We start from the raw sequence: 12,713 nt of genomic DNA on the forward strand, positions 1-12,713 counted from the left end.
GCTCTTTTCGCTTGGGTTGGTAGCAACGGCTGAGGGTTATAAAGCGCGGCTGCCGTTGTTGGCGGTCACTATGCCGGTGCTTGCGTGGTTGCTGATCCGGCAGCGCGGGTGCAAAGGTGTATTGCAGTTTGCAAGCGGGTTTACTTGTTTTTGTTATTTTGATGTACGCGAGGTCAGTTTTAATATTTCTTAGCAGCGCAGTCACCCTGTTATTGGTTGCTGCCTGTGCTAACTGTTTGTTAATTAAAAGCTGTAGAGTAAAAGCTCATTAACCACGGGTAGACGTTGACAGCTTATTTGCTGCCTATATGTACTGTTATTCATGACCTTAATGACTTCTTGTCTCTCAAAATATGTCAATCTGATGAAGTATCTGCAGAAAATTTATAGAAAATGTTCAGTTCTCAGGTAGCCTTTAAGGGGTTATTTACAGAATTTAATGCTCCCTGAAAATTCATTTGGTAAAAAATTGGATTCCCTCGATCCCGTAACCGATTTTCAGGACGACGTTCGAAATTCAAACACCAAACTAATCTAGAATTATTGCTAAAGTCAAGTAATATTGGATAGCTGAAAAAGTCTTTTCGTAATTCAAATCAAACTTATTTATAATAATAAATAATACCGTTTTGGTCGACCACTTTTTGTATTTTTTCCGCTAGAGACATTATTCCATCAGTGTAAATCGAAATTTCGAAATTTGCAGAACGGAAGCGAGCGAACTGTTGTTGTGCTACACAACCTGATACAGCATCGTCTCCGTAAACTTTACAAATTTCATTGGTGGCTTGCGTAGTATTCTTCCCTTTTTTATACAAAAATTTCAAAATATAGCGAATTTCTTCATTATTTTCATTAATTTTTGACAAAACACGAAAAGACTTTTTCGACTACCCAATATTCGTCAAAATTTTGATTTTTTTACAGAATGGCAGGCTTCCTACCTACCATTAGAGTGTTTTAAAAAATCGGAATTATTAAATTTTATTACTAAATTAGTTGAGAAATATGGTAGATATACATAGTAGAAGGTCGTCTGAAAATTTCAATAGGTCTAGCCATTTCGGAGAAAATTTCCTTATCGACTCTGAACACAGTTTCAGAAAAATACATCTAATGTTTGGAAGAAAATTACCCTAAGGGAATTCAGATCTTTGAATAGGGAATAAGATACTTTCCTCTGGTCTGTTCTGCGTGGCATCTATTAGAATAAACTATATTTAGAGATATAACATTGATTTTGTGACACGCACTTTTTTTGTGTGTCAAATTATCTATAACAAAATAGCTCCTTGAAAGCATTTTAAGTCTATACATATGTGTATGTGTATAGCATTATTGTCTTGGATTTCATACAAATGAGTTTCCAAGTGTATTAATTTTTCCTGAAAATAATCACTTCAATCGAACAACGAATACATTCAGTTGGCAAGCGAACGTCTTATACGCATCCTTACCTTAAAACGTCTTATCTCATTTGGGATGCATACGCTGTCAAAGGAACAAGCCTGCTTTGTAGGCATATCTCCATTACTGCAAGCGGGCATTATTGAATTAAATCGATATGATACGCTACAGCTACGTATATATGTATATATACATAATATGTACTACTCGTATGAATGACTAAACACAGTAATAGTGACAAGCTTTGCGGTTGTTGTAGTTGAGGTTATGTGGACGTGACATTAGACTTGACAGTGAAATGACTCGGCACATACTGCTTCACAAAGCAAGCAAATTCAATGCATTCCCAGCAAGAAAGTGCATAGATAGTACATATAAAGTACAAGAAAGTTCTTTTCATTCAACAGACGTGTAACTTCACAAGTAAATATTTTGCTTCTAGTTAGTATTATTCTACGATCCTACAAAATCTAACAGAAACGCTGATTAACTGTTGTTGCCATGGTTCAGTTATTTATGAATGCATTGTATAATTTTTTTCAACTATATACCTTCTTAATCCTGTTGGATCTGTAGGCTTTCCTTACCTTAACAATTTTTTTACTTAATTTTCAAACAGGTGGACACCTTACTACTTGTTTTACATACATCATTTAAGTTTTGCAACGAACAACCGACTGATCTCAGTCAAAACCAAATTTTTTTTATTCAAAGCATGCAATAAATTTTTATTGTTATAAACTTCATCTACTACTTCACCGCTTTCCTACGAGGCTTTCATATTCTTCGGAAGTATTATTCGTGCCTCCGCGTAGGTCCGGAATTTAATTTCAAACATTGCTCACTAAATATGCGAACGTATTCGTTGAATCTTTTCAGCAATTCACATTGACTTTGATAATAATAATCTAATAGAAATAATAATTGTTTCGAGGGGGGCTCCAAGTGGGCTGTGGATTTAATGAGTCATTTGCATATAGCCTGTCATACTGATAAATAATTTAATAATTGGTCAAACGGTTTTATTTATTTTGAAAATAACAATACGAATAATCAAAATAATCTCATTATTAAGAGGCCAAAAAAGTTAAAAAATTGAGATCAAAATTGACCTGGACTGATAACAAATTTTTTTCTACATTGGTAAAACTTTTTTATGTTCGCGTGAAAGTTGATCTCCATATGTCAATTAGTGTGTGTTTAGCCAGCTGTTTGTTTACGACGTCAAAAGGTACCTGACGGTTTTTGTATTATTGGGTCAATGGATACTTGGCGCGTTCACCCAAGTGAATTCTCCAGTTTCGACAACAGAAAAAGTTACAGGCAACCACAAAGAGTCTAATTCATACAATTTTTAGCTTTGTTCATTCCCTCTTTTCCTGTAGCAACCACTAAGGTGAGGTGTGTTTCTATGAGGTTTGTGATTTTCGTTTGTCGAAAGAAATTGATTAAAGAGTTTGTTCGTGAATTCGTGGCCAAAAACAATACATGAACTATCGCCAGTCTCCATATTCGCCAGACATTGCCTCCGTGCGACTTTTTTCTAAATATTTCCAAAAATAAAGAGAACCGTATTACAGGCATAGAGGGCACTAAAAGCGCATCGCTGAAGAAGCTACAGGCTATCCCAGAAATCGATGATTGCAAGAAGTGCTGGCATAAATGCATAATATCGAACTATTTTGAAGGCAAATGAATACAAATTTTTTATATCGATAATTTCCATTATTTTTAGAACACGTCTCGTATATACTATTGTCATTAAGCACTTAAGCTCATTAAATAGGCTTTTAGGCGAAGGCACATCGGTTTAATCAACACCAGCCATTCATTCATTTAATTTTTTCCCATATCGCTCGACCGCCTGTTGCTGCACGTGCTCTGTGTCCATAGTCATCATCCCCTGCTTTATCCGTGTCTCAGAAAACGCTTCTAATTGGTTTTTATTTTGATTATTGTCTTTCTGTTAGTATAAACAGCGAAGTAAACAAACTATTCGTTCACATTCTTCAAGTTGTTGTCTAAAGAGAATCGAGTATGTGAGAGAGCGCACAAAAATGACTTACATGCGCTGTATGAGCTTGAATACTCTTTGTTGCTGTTTCAAAGCTCTTTGCTAGCACGAAGCGAAAGCGAAAATTTGTCGATTTGTTGAGAGAATCTCGGTTTTTCTTCTTATCATAGGTAAACTGTTTTTTTTAAATTATTAATTTAATAAATAAAATGAAACGTCTTCTAAATATCTTAAATGGAAAGCAAACATATTTTTGCCGAAACTGATGTCTGCCTGAAATTAGAAAATCTATAGAAGGTCTCGCTTCCCAAATCATTACTACTGATCAATCAAATTATGCAGTTAAAAATTAGAAGAAAAACTAGTTATTTTAAGCTAGAAAAATCACTGATTCAAAATCCAATTATACTCATTCCGGTCAGAATAATGAATATTTTTTTTTTATAAACGGTAAGAAAAAATACTCGGCATATATTAGTCCACAAGGAATAATGTGGTCAAAATCTACACTAACCAATTTTCTCTCAATAATTGAATACAATAAATTTTAGGCACCATAAATAGAACTCCCGCACTAAAATATTTAATCCATTCAATTATGCCAAACAATAGAAAGGCACAAGGAATGCCAATCATAATGTTAAAGGCCAGTGCCGGTCCTCACGTCTGCCACTTCAATACTCTTGGCAGCCGGAAATTAAATTTCCTCAGCGGAAATTTATTCAAATGCGAAATCGCGCAACGTCTGCCTTCGCTCTTTAATTTCCACAGAAATGCCGGTCTCCGGCGTGACAACGCCGTCATCACAACTTGGCAAAGTGAAAACAAACAAGTTTGAAAAACCAAAACAAAGCGCCACAACTCGGAAAGATTGCGGCGAAAATATGGAGCAGAGGCCATGGCCAGACGGCTGGCTGGCTGGCTGGCAAACTTGTGTGGCCTAGTCCAACGGCACTAGCAGTCAGTTGGCGAATGCTCACCAAAGCGATCGGTCGTGTTTGCGCTTCGGGAAATAAAATTCACTTGGCGTCTAACGGTATTGCAACACATACATATACATATATGTGTATGTGTGTGTGCGCATGTGCTTGCGTGGAAATCGTGTCATAACGGTAGTTTGTGTGGGTGAATAAAAAAGCAAAGCGAAAATCACACTCCCCCATCGTGCAACAGCTGTCTGGGTCATTGGCCGGCGGCGACACGGCACTTGTGGCCAACTAACCCGACTATGGACAAATATTGATTTTTGTGTGTGTAAAGTGAAATTTTGGCGCCAGTAAAAGTGGATGGTTTTCGTTATACGAAATTTGGTAGAGCTAATCGGGGCACGGCGTGGCACTGCGGCGAATGGAGCTGCCGTTCGGAAGCAGCACGTAGCGGGAGACCGTTCTCCGTGCAATTGTGATTGACGTAGCATGACGTGCGTCGTGAATTTATGCCCCCACTTTGCTATAATTGTGATTGTAGATACACACATATTCTGCTAAGAAAATATTGCGTTGTTTTAAAAATCAATCATAATAATATATTTTAAGTTACGAATATGCATGTGTGCCTAACTAATACGCCGTGCGCTTGCCACTTAACGTACAGCTAACAACAACAACAATAACAAAAGCGATATTACGAGTGCGCTAATAGGTCCGTGCAACAGCTTAGCACACTCAGTATGTGCTTGTACATGAGCGTGCCGCGTTGGATTAGCCTGGAACGTTTCGCCGGTGCGGTCTACGACAGCGCCTCGCATCTCATTGAAGTGTCGGTGGTGTTATTTCTACTCAGCTGTCATAGCGATAAGTCAGCCCCGGCAACACGTGGCAAGAGTGTTGATGCACTGACAGCAACCGCCACTGCCAGCGCCACTCGTGCTGCTACTAGTGCCTCCGCTGAAGCTGCCATCGTTGGCGGCGATTTGACGTCGTCGGTTGTGCTGTGCGCGGGTGAAATTGCCGACAAGTTGACAGCAACAAAACTGTCAGCACCCACAATTAGCCGCACAGTTGTGCTAGAGCAACCGCGAGTGTAGTGTTGGAGCAGCTCTGGGTGGTGTCTGTTCAAGTCTCGTGGATATGTTCGTGAACACTTAATGTGAAGTTAAACGGAATGGCAAAATAAAGAAAAAAAATAAGTTGTGTGCCGAGAATTTAGAAGCTCTTAGGCAAAGAATATAGTGTGAAAGTGGTAAATAGCGAATATTGCTCTAGCGCAGTGAATTTTGAATATCAGAAATATTTGCAAAATATTTATTAAATACTAAAAATGCAACTAATGTGAAAATATAAAAAATATTTAATAAAACCAAAATTAATAATTAAGAAAGAGGAAGTGTGAGTGAGTAATAGTGATAAATAGTAGTGTAGTATATTTTTTATAAAGCCAGCAAACAAAAAAAAAAATAATAAAATAAATTAAATAATAAGTGTAACCTGTGTGATACAATTTTCTAAGCTGTTTATAGGATTAATTGACAGCTGTGAGGTAATTATAGAATTAATATTTACTAACGTGCTTATCTAAAATAAAATTCTGTTTGTGTATATTAAGTGATTTGCATGAAAATTATGAAATAGGCTATAGTACAGGGTGCTGTGAAAGTACAGAAGAAAAGTGCACTGAAAAGAAATTGTAATTTAACTATGTATTTATGTGTTTAAGGCAAATTAATATTGAGAAAATTCGTGGGTAAAAAAAGGTTTGGGCCACTATATCAGGTTATAAAATATTTCTACCGTTTCCAAAACTAATGGATACGTGCGAGTCAAGTTTGACTGAAATTTTTGATAACAAAAAGAAATTCATCCAAAGTAATGGAAACACATTGAGACAAAAAAGCAACCGGAAATTGTAATTAAATTCCTTGGGCAACTGATTTTTCAAAAAAATTAAATATTTAAGTCGGTATACCTCAGAAGTATGTTGCGATTTTTCCAATGAATAAAAAAAATCGAACAAAGAATGTGCTTCAAATTTTGTATATTTGGATCTCTTCAACTAGTGAAAATATTAATAAAAGTGAAGGATTTGGTGCTTGAAAATCATCAGGCAATTGTTAGTGAGCTGATAAGAAAAGCTCGATATCTCTCGTGAGTCCGTTCGATTGATTTTGGTGAATATTTTTGGTATGAAACGCGTTCTTACTCGACTCATCCCGATAAAGTTGAGTATTTTTATTTTTTTTGTTCGCCAAAGTGAAATTGCCGCTTCGTGGTACCCGTTTTCGGTGGACTGAAGAGATAAAACAAAATTCGTTGAAAGAGCTGTAGGCCATACCAAAAAGTGCATATGAAAAGTTTTTCGAGGACTGGAAAAATCGTTGGCATAAGTGTCTTACATCTGGTGGGGATTACTTTGAAGACGACAAAATAAATATTGATGAATAATTAAATATTCGACTTGTGTTTTTTTTACAATTTCCGAGTCATTTTTTGTCACAATGTATTTAAAATATTGAAAAAAAAATTATTTTTTATATTTTTTTTATTTTTTTTTGAAATAACTCATCTACAGGAACGCTATCATGCTTAAGTGAAACGGAAGTGAGAATACCCGTATAACTCGTCGCTAGATCTTAGAAAATGTACTGAGCCATATCGAAAATGCTTTACCTTAAAATAAATGGTGTTTAAGTATATAATTGTTGGGAACGTTTTTTCAAAAGATAAAAATCAACTTGGCAGTTATTTAAACACAATTTTTTTGTCACTTTTAAGCTGATATATCTCACAAAAATAAAAATTCTGGTGAAATTTTATGTAATATACTAATGGTTACAGCATTGCTTTTCTCTTTAATGACATGCTTTTAAGAGAAAGTTAGTTAAAAAATTATTTCATATTGCAGTGGTCTTTAAATTGTGAAATTTCGTCGCCTCTACTCGAAAGAATTACGAGAATAATTAGAGTGAAAAGGTGCTCAACTTATCGACCGTCTTAAGCAAACTGAACATAATAATACTACTTTACAATTTTTTGTGGCGTAACTTGGTTCTACTACTATTTTTTGTGAAATAAAATAAATGAAATTCAGAAGTTATGCCATTCACTTAAAGAAATGTTAACATCCATCCAGAAGAATATATACTGACCAAATGAAAGCTTTGCTTGGACTCGAATTGGAAAATATCAAAATAAAACGAAATTTGTTAAATAATGGTGCTCAAATTTATGAAATACCAGGTTGTTCAATAAGTTTTGTCGTTCGATAAGCAAGGGCTTTGCTACTGACCTACTACTCTTCATATGAACGTACATATGTGAAGTTTCTTTTCAATTTGTCAATTCATGATTAGTTTACAAGCCATTTAGTGTCGCCAGTCACAGTATTTTTTTACAGTAGAAAAAATTGAATATCGTGCAGTGATAAAATTCTTATTTTTGGAAGGTGTAGCACCAAAAGAAATTCGGGAACGAATGTTAAAGCCGGATAAGATTGCCATATATTTAGGTTTTCTTTTATACTTCGGAATTCGAGAACAAAGAAAATTTAATGCTCGAAAATCGATTTATTGTTTTCCAAAATATTCTCCATTAAGATCTATTCACTTTTGCATGTGTTTGAACCAATTGTCGAAGCACTTTTGTCTGGTTGACGGCCATTTTAAGTGCCGAAACTCGTTCACCTCTAGTTTATTTTTAACGAACGGGAATAAAAAGAAGTTATTCGGTGCCCAGTTAGAACTATACGAAGAATGACTCATAGTTCCAGTAGTGGGGTTGCGATAAATTCAGTTGTTGCAAAAAACAGGCAATCTTTTCCTTGGAACGCGAACAGCATTTGTTGGATTCGATTCATTTTGGAACACCCATACAGTAGACTGCTGTTTACTTTTGGGCTCATACGTATAAATTCACTATTCATCACTTAACACGTTGCCATAGACATGTTGTGAAGCACCGTTGCCATATTCCAATCGATAAGAGCCATTTTTTCGTGTGAGATCCAATGGAAAAAAAATTCCACAATGAAATTTTTGAAATGTAATCTAGCTGGTTCCCCACATTAATTACATAATAAGCATTATTGTCTAAAACTCATGATATCACGTTGTAATATCACTTTAAGCACAACATCAGTGGATCTACGATATCCCTTGAATTCACCATACCCTTGAAAAACAGGTCCTTAATGGAGCTTTATCTTTCAAAAATTGAATTAAGTTCATCTCTGCACTCTTCACGAGTTAATCCACATCAAAGATTGTAAATAGCAATCGCGCCAAAATGCTCTCCTTTCAATGCCATTTTTTGGTCGAGAAGATTATTTTAAGATAGTGTAAACAACAAGTTTTTTCCAGATTACAATTTTTTGGTCGAGAGGAATATTTTAAGTTACTATTAACTACACAGTATTTCTGATTACAACATGAGCGTTGTCAAATCCCGAAATATGAAAGGCAACCTACGTATATGTACATACCACAAATCGGTGGGGAAACTCGCTTATGCCTTAAGTTCATATGTAAGCGGCATGATATACATATGTACAAGTATATGTACATTAGTTAGTTTGTGAAACCTTCCATTTCTTCTTCAAATGAATTGCCTGCATTAACGAGGTTCCTCGGTGCATTATTGTAGATATCTAGAAATTGCATGGAATTTGCTTTGATTCAAAAAGTGAACAACAAATCATTTACGTGCCACCAGAAAGCCTTTAACGCTTTTGTTGACATCAATTTACGTGAAAATTAAATTAACTTAAAGAGCTCCTTTATATAAATAAGTCATCAGCATATGCTTTGCATGACAAATAAAATTTGTTTTGAAAGCTTTCATCCAAATTATATGATTTCTTCCTTTTGTGATTGATGGCGTTGATTATTATAATCAACCCGATCACAATCCGCTGCCATTTACATATGGACAACACGTGCGAAAATCGATTAAATCTTTGAGAAAACACAAACATTAAAATGAACGAAAGTACAGTCACATATCTACATATTCACACGTATACGTGAATGAGTATGAAAATGCAAGCCACATGTGCTAATTGAAATTATGTGTTTGTATGCCAATCCACTTCACATTTGCTAATTGGCGAACGTGTGTGCGTATGTATTTATGCCTATTACGATTATGTGGATGTGAAGATGTGCTTATAAATCACGCAGGTAGTGCACAATTACAATTAGCAACTTTTTGTTGTTTACTTGCGCTTTGTTGTTGCTATTACTTAACACAAGTCGAATTGAACTCATTTAGGCGCAAGTGACGTTCAGATGTTGTAGCCACACAAAGGAAAAAAATAATTTATTGCCGACTTCGAATTATTCAACTTAATTTACTGTTGAAATATTTTTAGCATGATGATAAATATTAAAACAAACATTAAATTAAATCGCAAATCTTTTATCATTTTATTTGGCAAATTGTAGCGTGAGCCCAATTTGAAGCACTCATTAAGAGTAAATTTTAAATAAAGAAAATTTGTGAAATTATTTTATTGCCCAAGCGAAATAACTTATGACGATACCACTAACAAAGCTATACCAGAAATACCGCCCCCGCTAAGAGCTTAAGCATCAAGTATCAAGCAGCAGCAGTCAGCCAAGTCATTAATTATGTTTGTATGTGCGCTTCTGTGTATGCGGTTCGTTCAATTATACATATTTTTGTGTATAAAAGATATTTTGGAAAACTCTGCATGCGCAGCAGCCCGCTCGCAGACCCTCTCGAAGAAAGAAAATGCTGTAAAATATGACGGTTATTTGTAGGAGGCCAGCAATCGGGACGCTTTGGAGAACTGAGAGCACTCAAATAAAAATGAATTATTGAAGATTAACTCACAACTGTGCACTTGTGTGTCATAAATTAACATAAACAGTCGGGGAAATGCTCACGCGCTGTGATGCACCGTGGGATGGAACAGGAAACATTTTTAATAAATATATTTTTTGCTTATGTGTGCATTTACTAACAGCACTGGTGGCCAAAATTTTCGTCATATTTTGAGTGAATTAACAAATTTTTTTCGTTTTTTTTTTTGTTCAATTTCGATCGAGTCTACAAATTCTCAATAGTACTATCCTCGTTTGTATTTGTGGTTGAGGATATATAGACGTGACACTAGACTTGACACTTTAACGACTCAGCACATATTGTAGTAGTCTCCACGTTTCCCAAGTACCGCCAATTTGAAATACTTAAGTGGAAACAAGCTCTTCAATCGACCGTTTGAACGAATGTTGCTCAAAAGGAGTTCGGAGTGTTAACATAATCTTGATTTTTGACTCACTTTTGTGTGGTTTTTTCGGCTTCGGCTCACATTTGCCACAACATTCGGTCGATTGATCATCTGTTTCCGAGTCGTAAGCATAGATACAAGACTCTCCGACAGAAATAATACGTTATGACATTCCAAAAGTCGGAAAGCATTGTTTCACAGACGTTAAAGCGACGCTGTTTTTTTAAAAAAATTGTGTGATTTTTGAATCAAACGTGCTTTCAATATTCGTAGGCTCAAATGATCTTTCAAAATGGTTTTTCCTGAACTTTCCGATATTCTAAAGCCGTCAGTAAGATCTCTGACTGTTAATCGTCGATTCTCAAGCATTTTTATTTTGGCTTGGTTTGTCGTCAAGGTGTTCTCGACCCTTTTTGAATAATTTGGACCAATCAAAAGCACTTGTTCGCGACAAACGATTATCACCGAAGACCTTTTCCAACATTTTGAACGTTTCGTCACCAGAAATTTGATTCCGCACACAAATGTCACTGACAGTCATACCAACCTAGAAAAAATGTTTCGAAAAATTCGTGCGAAATTTAAATCAGAAAGTCTTACTATTCTTTGCTCACAGTAGAATGCCAAATTTCGTGAAGATCTTGTCAAATAACAAAGTTTCCATAAAAGGACTTGATTTTGTTCCTTTAGTTTTTATATCAGCTATATACTAAGTAGTCTTACATATGTCAATGGTTCCAACAAATGAGTAGCTTCTCGAAAGAGAAGTGTGCAAAATATCAGAGCAACATCTCAATAACTATGGGACTAACAGTTAATGTTAGTTCACGTATGTAGCGACGGACAGATCAACTCGTCACATGGATCATTTATATATATATTTTATAGGTTCCTTGACATTTCCTTCTGGGTGTTACAAACTTCATTTACCCCTTCATGGTAAAAAAAGTTTATGTCTTTCTAGTAAGAAGAAGTAAGAATACCTTCAATCCTGCTAAAAATTCTACCTTTGGCTTCTACATTTGCTATATTTTTAAAAGAAAAAACTAATATGCCTGAGATTTTCTTATTTTTCAATATTTGCCAAAAATTTCTTGTGTTCGTAATCCCGGTGCGCTCAGCGAATGTGTGTGAAAATGTGAAAATGACAAATAAAGCGCGCGAGGTGATAAATATAATCGAAAAAGTTTTTGCGGTGGCGTGAAATGAAAAACTCGGCGTTTCTGTTTGTTTACTGTGAAAACTTTGTTTCGCATTGTTGTTATTTATGCGCGAAGGGACAAAAATTTGTCACCAAAGTGTAGCTATTTTTCACACTTGAATAAAGATGTATTAAAGCGCTAATGCATGTGGAAAAAGCTGTCGGTGGCAGGTGCTTTTTACGAAGTTTGTTAATAAGTCTAAAAAATTAACTTCTGCTTATATTGAAATATTGTATGGTTATTGTGAAAAATGAAAAAAAAAACTCCAAAGTGAGAATACGAGAAGATTAAATTTTAAATTGTACCTTGGTTCGCTTAAAATTCCAAAAAATGGTTGTTAATATTGGGTTGTCGAAAAAGTCTTTTCCTATTTCGTCAATCGATGTTGTTGCAGTCGTATATCTCCAATGTTTGTGTCATACCATATAGTGTTGGAAAGATGAGATTTTAAGCTTCATCTAAAATTCAATTCGGGGGAAGTTGAAGAAAAGTTACATACAATAATATAGAAATTCGCTTTAATTTAAAATTTTTGTATAAAAAAGAGAAGAACGCCACGCAAGCCACTAATGAAATTGGTGGAGTTTACCGAGACGATGCTGTATCAGTTCGTGTAGCACAACGATGGTTCGCTCGCTTCCGTTCTGGAAATTTCGATGTGAAAGATGCACTTCACTTTGGCCGACCTATCATTGAGAAAGTTGATGAAATTATGGAAAAGATTGGTCAGGATAAGCAGCCATGACATCTCTAAGGAACTTAACATTCATCACCAAATTGTTTTGAACCATTTAAAAAATGCTGGCTACAAAAAATGCTCGATGTTTGGGTACCACATGAACTCTGAAAATTTCTTTGCTGAAAAGAAATGAAATCAAACCATTTCTGCAGCAAATGATAACAGG

At 35.4% G+C, this 12,713-nt stretch overlaps 1 protein-coding gene across 1 annotated transcript in view; it reads left to right on the forward strand.

Moving 5' to 3' along the window:
* The first annotated feature begins 5,190 nt into the window (after positions 1 to 5,190).
* Positions 5,191 to 12,713, forward strand: part of LOC120770825 — a 42,244-nt gene continuing 34,721 nt past the window's right edge. Inside the window, exon 1 of the mRNA XM_040098410.1 lies at positions 5,191 to 5,899. The gene's annotated coding sequence lies outside the window, so the exon portion shown is untranslated. The remainder of the gene's footprint in view (positions 5,900 to 12,713) is intronic.

This window comes from Bactrocera tryoni, chromosome 3, assembly GCF_016617805.1.
Source record: "Bactrocera tryoni isolate S06 chromosome 3, CSIRO_BtryS06_freeze2, whole genome shotgun sequence".
Classification (NCBI taxonomy): Eukaryota; Metazoa; Arthropoda; class Insecta; order Diptera; family Tephritidae; genus Bactrocera; species Bactrocera tryoni.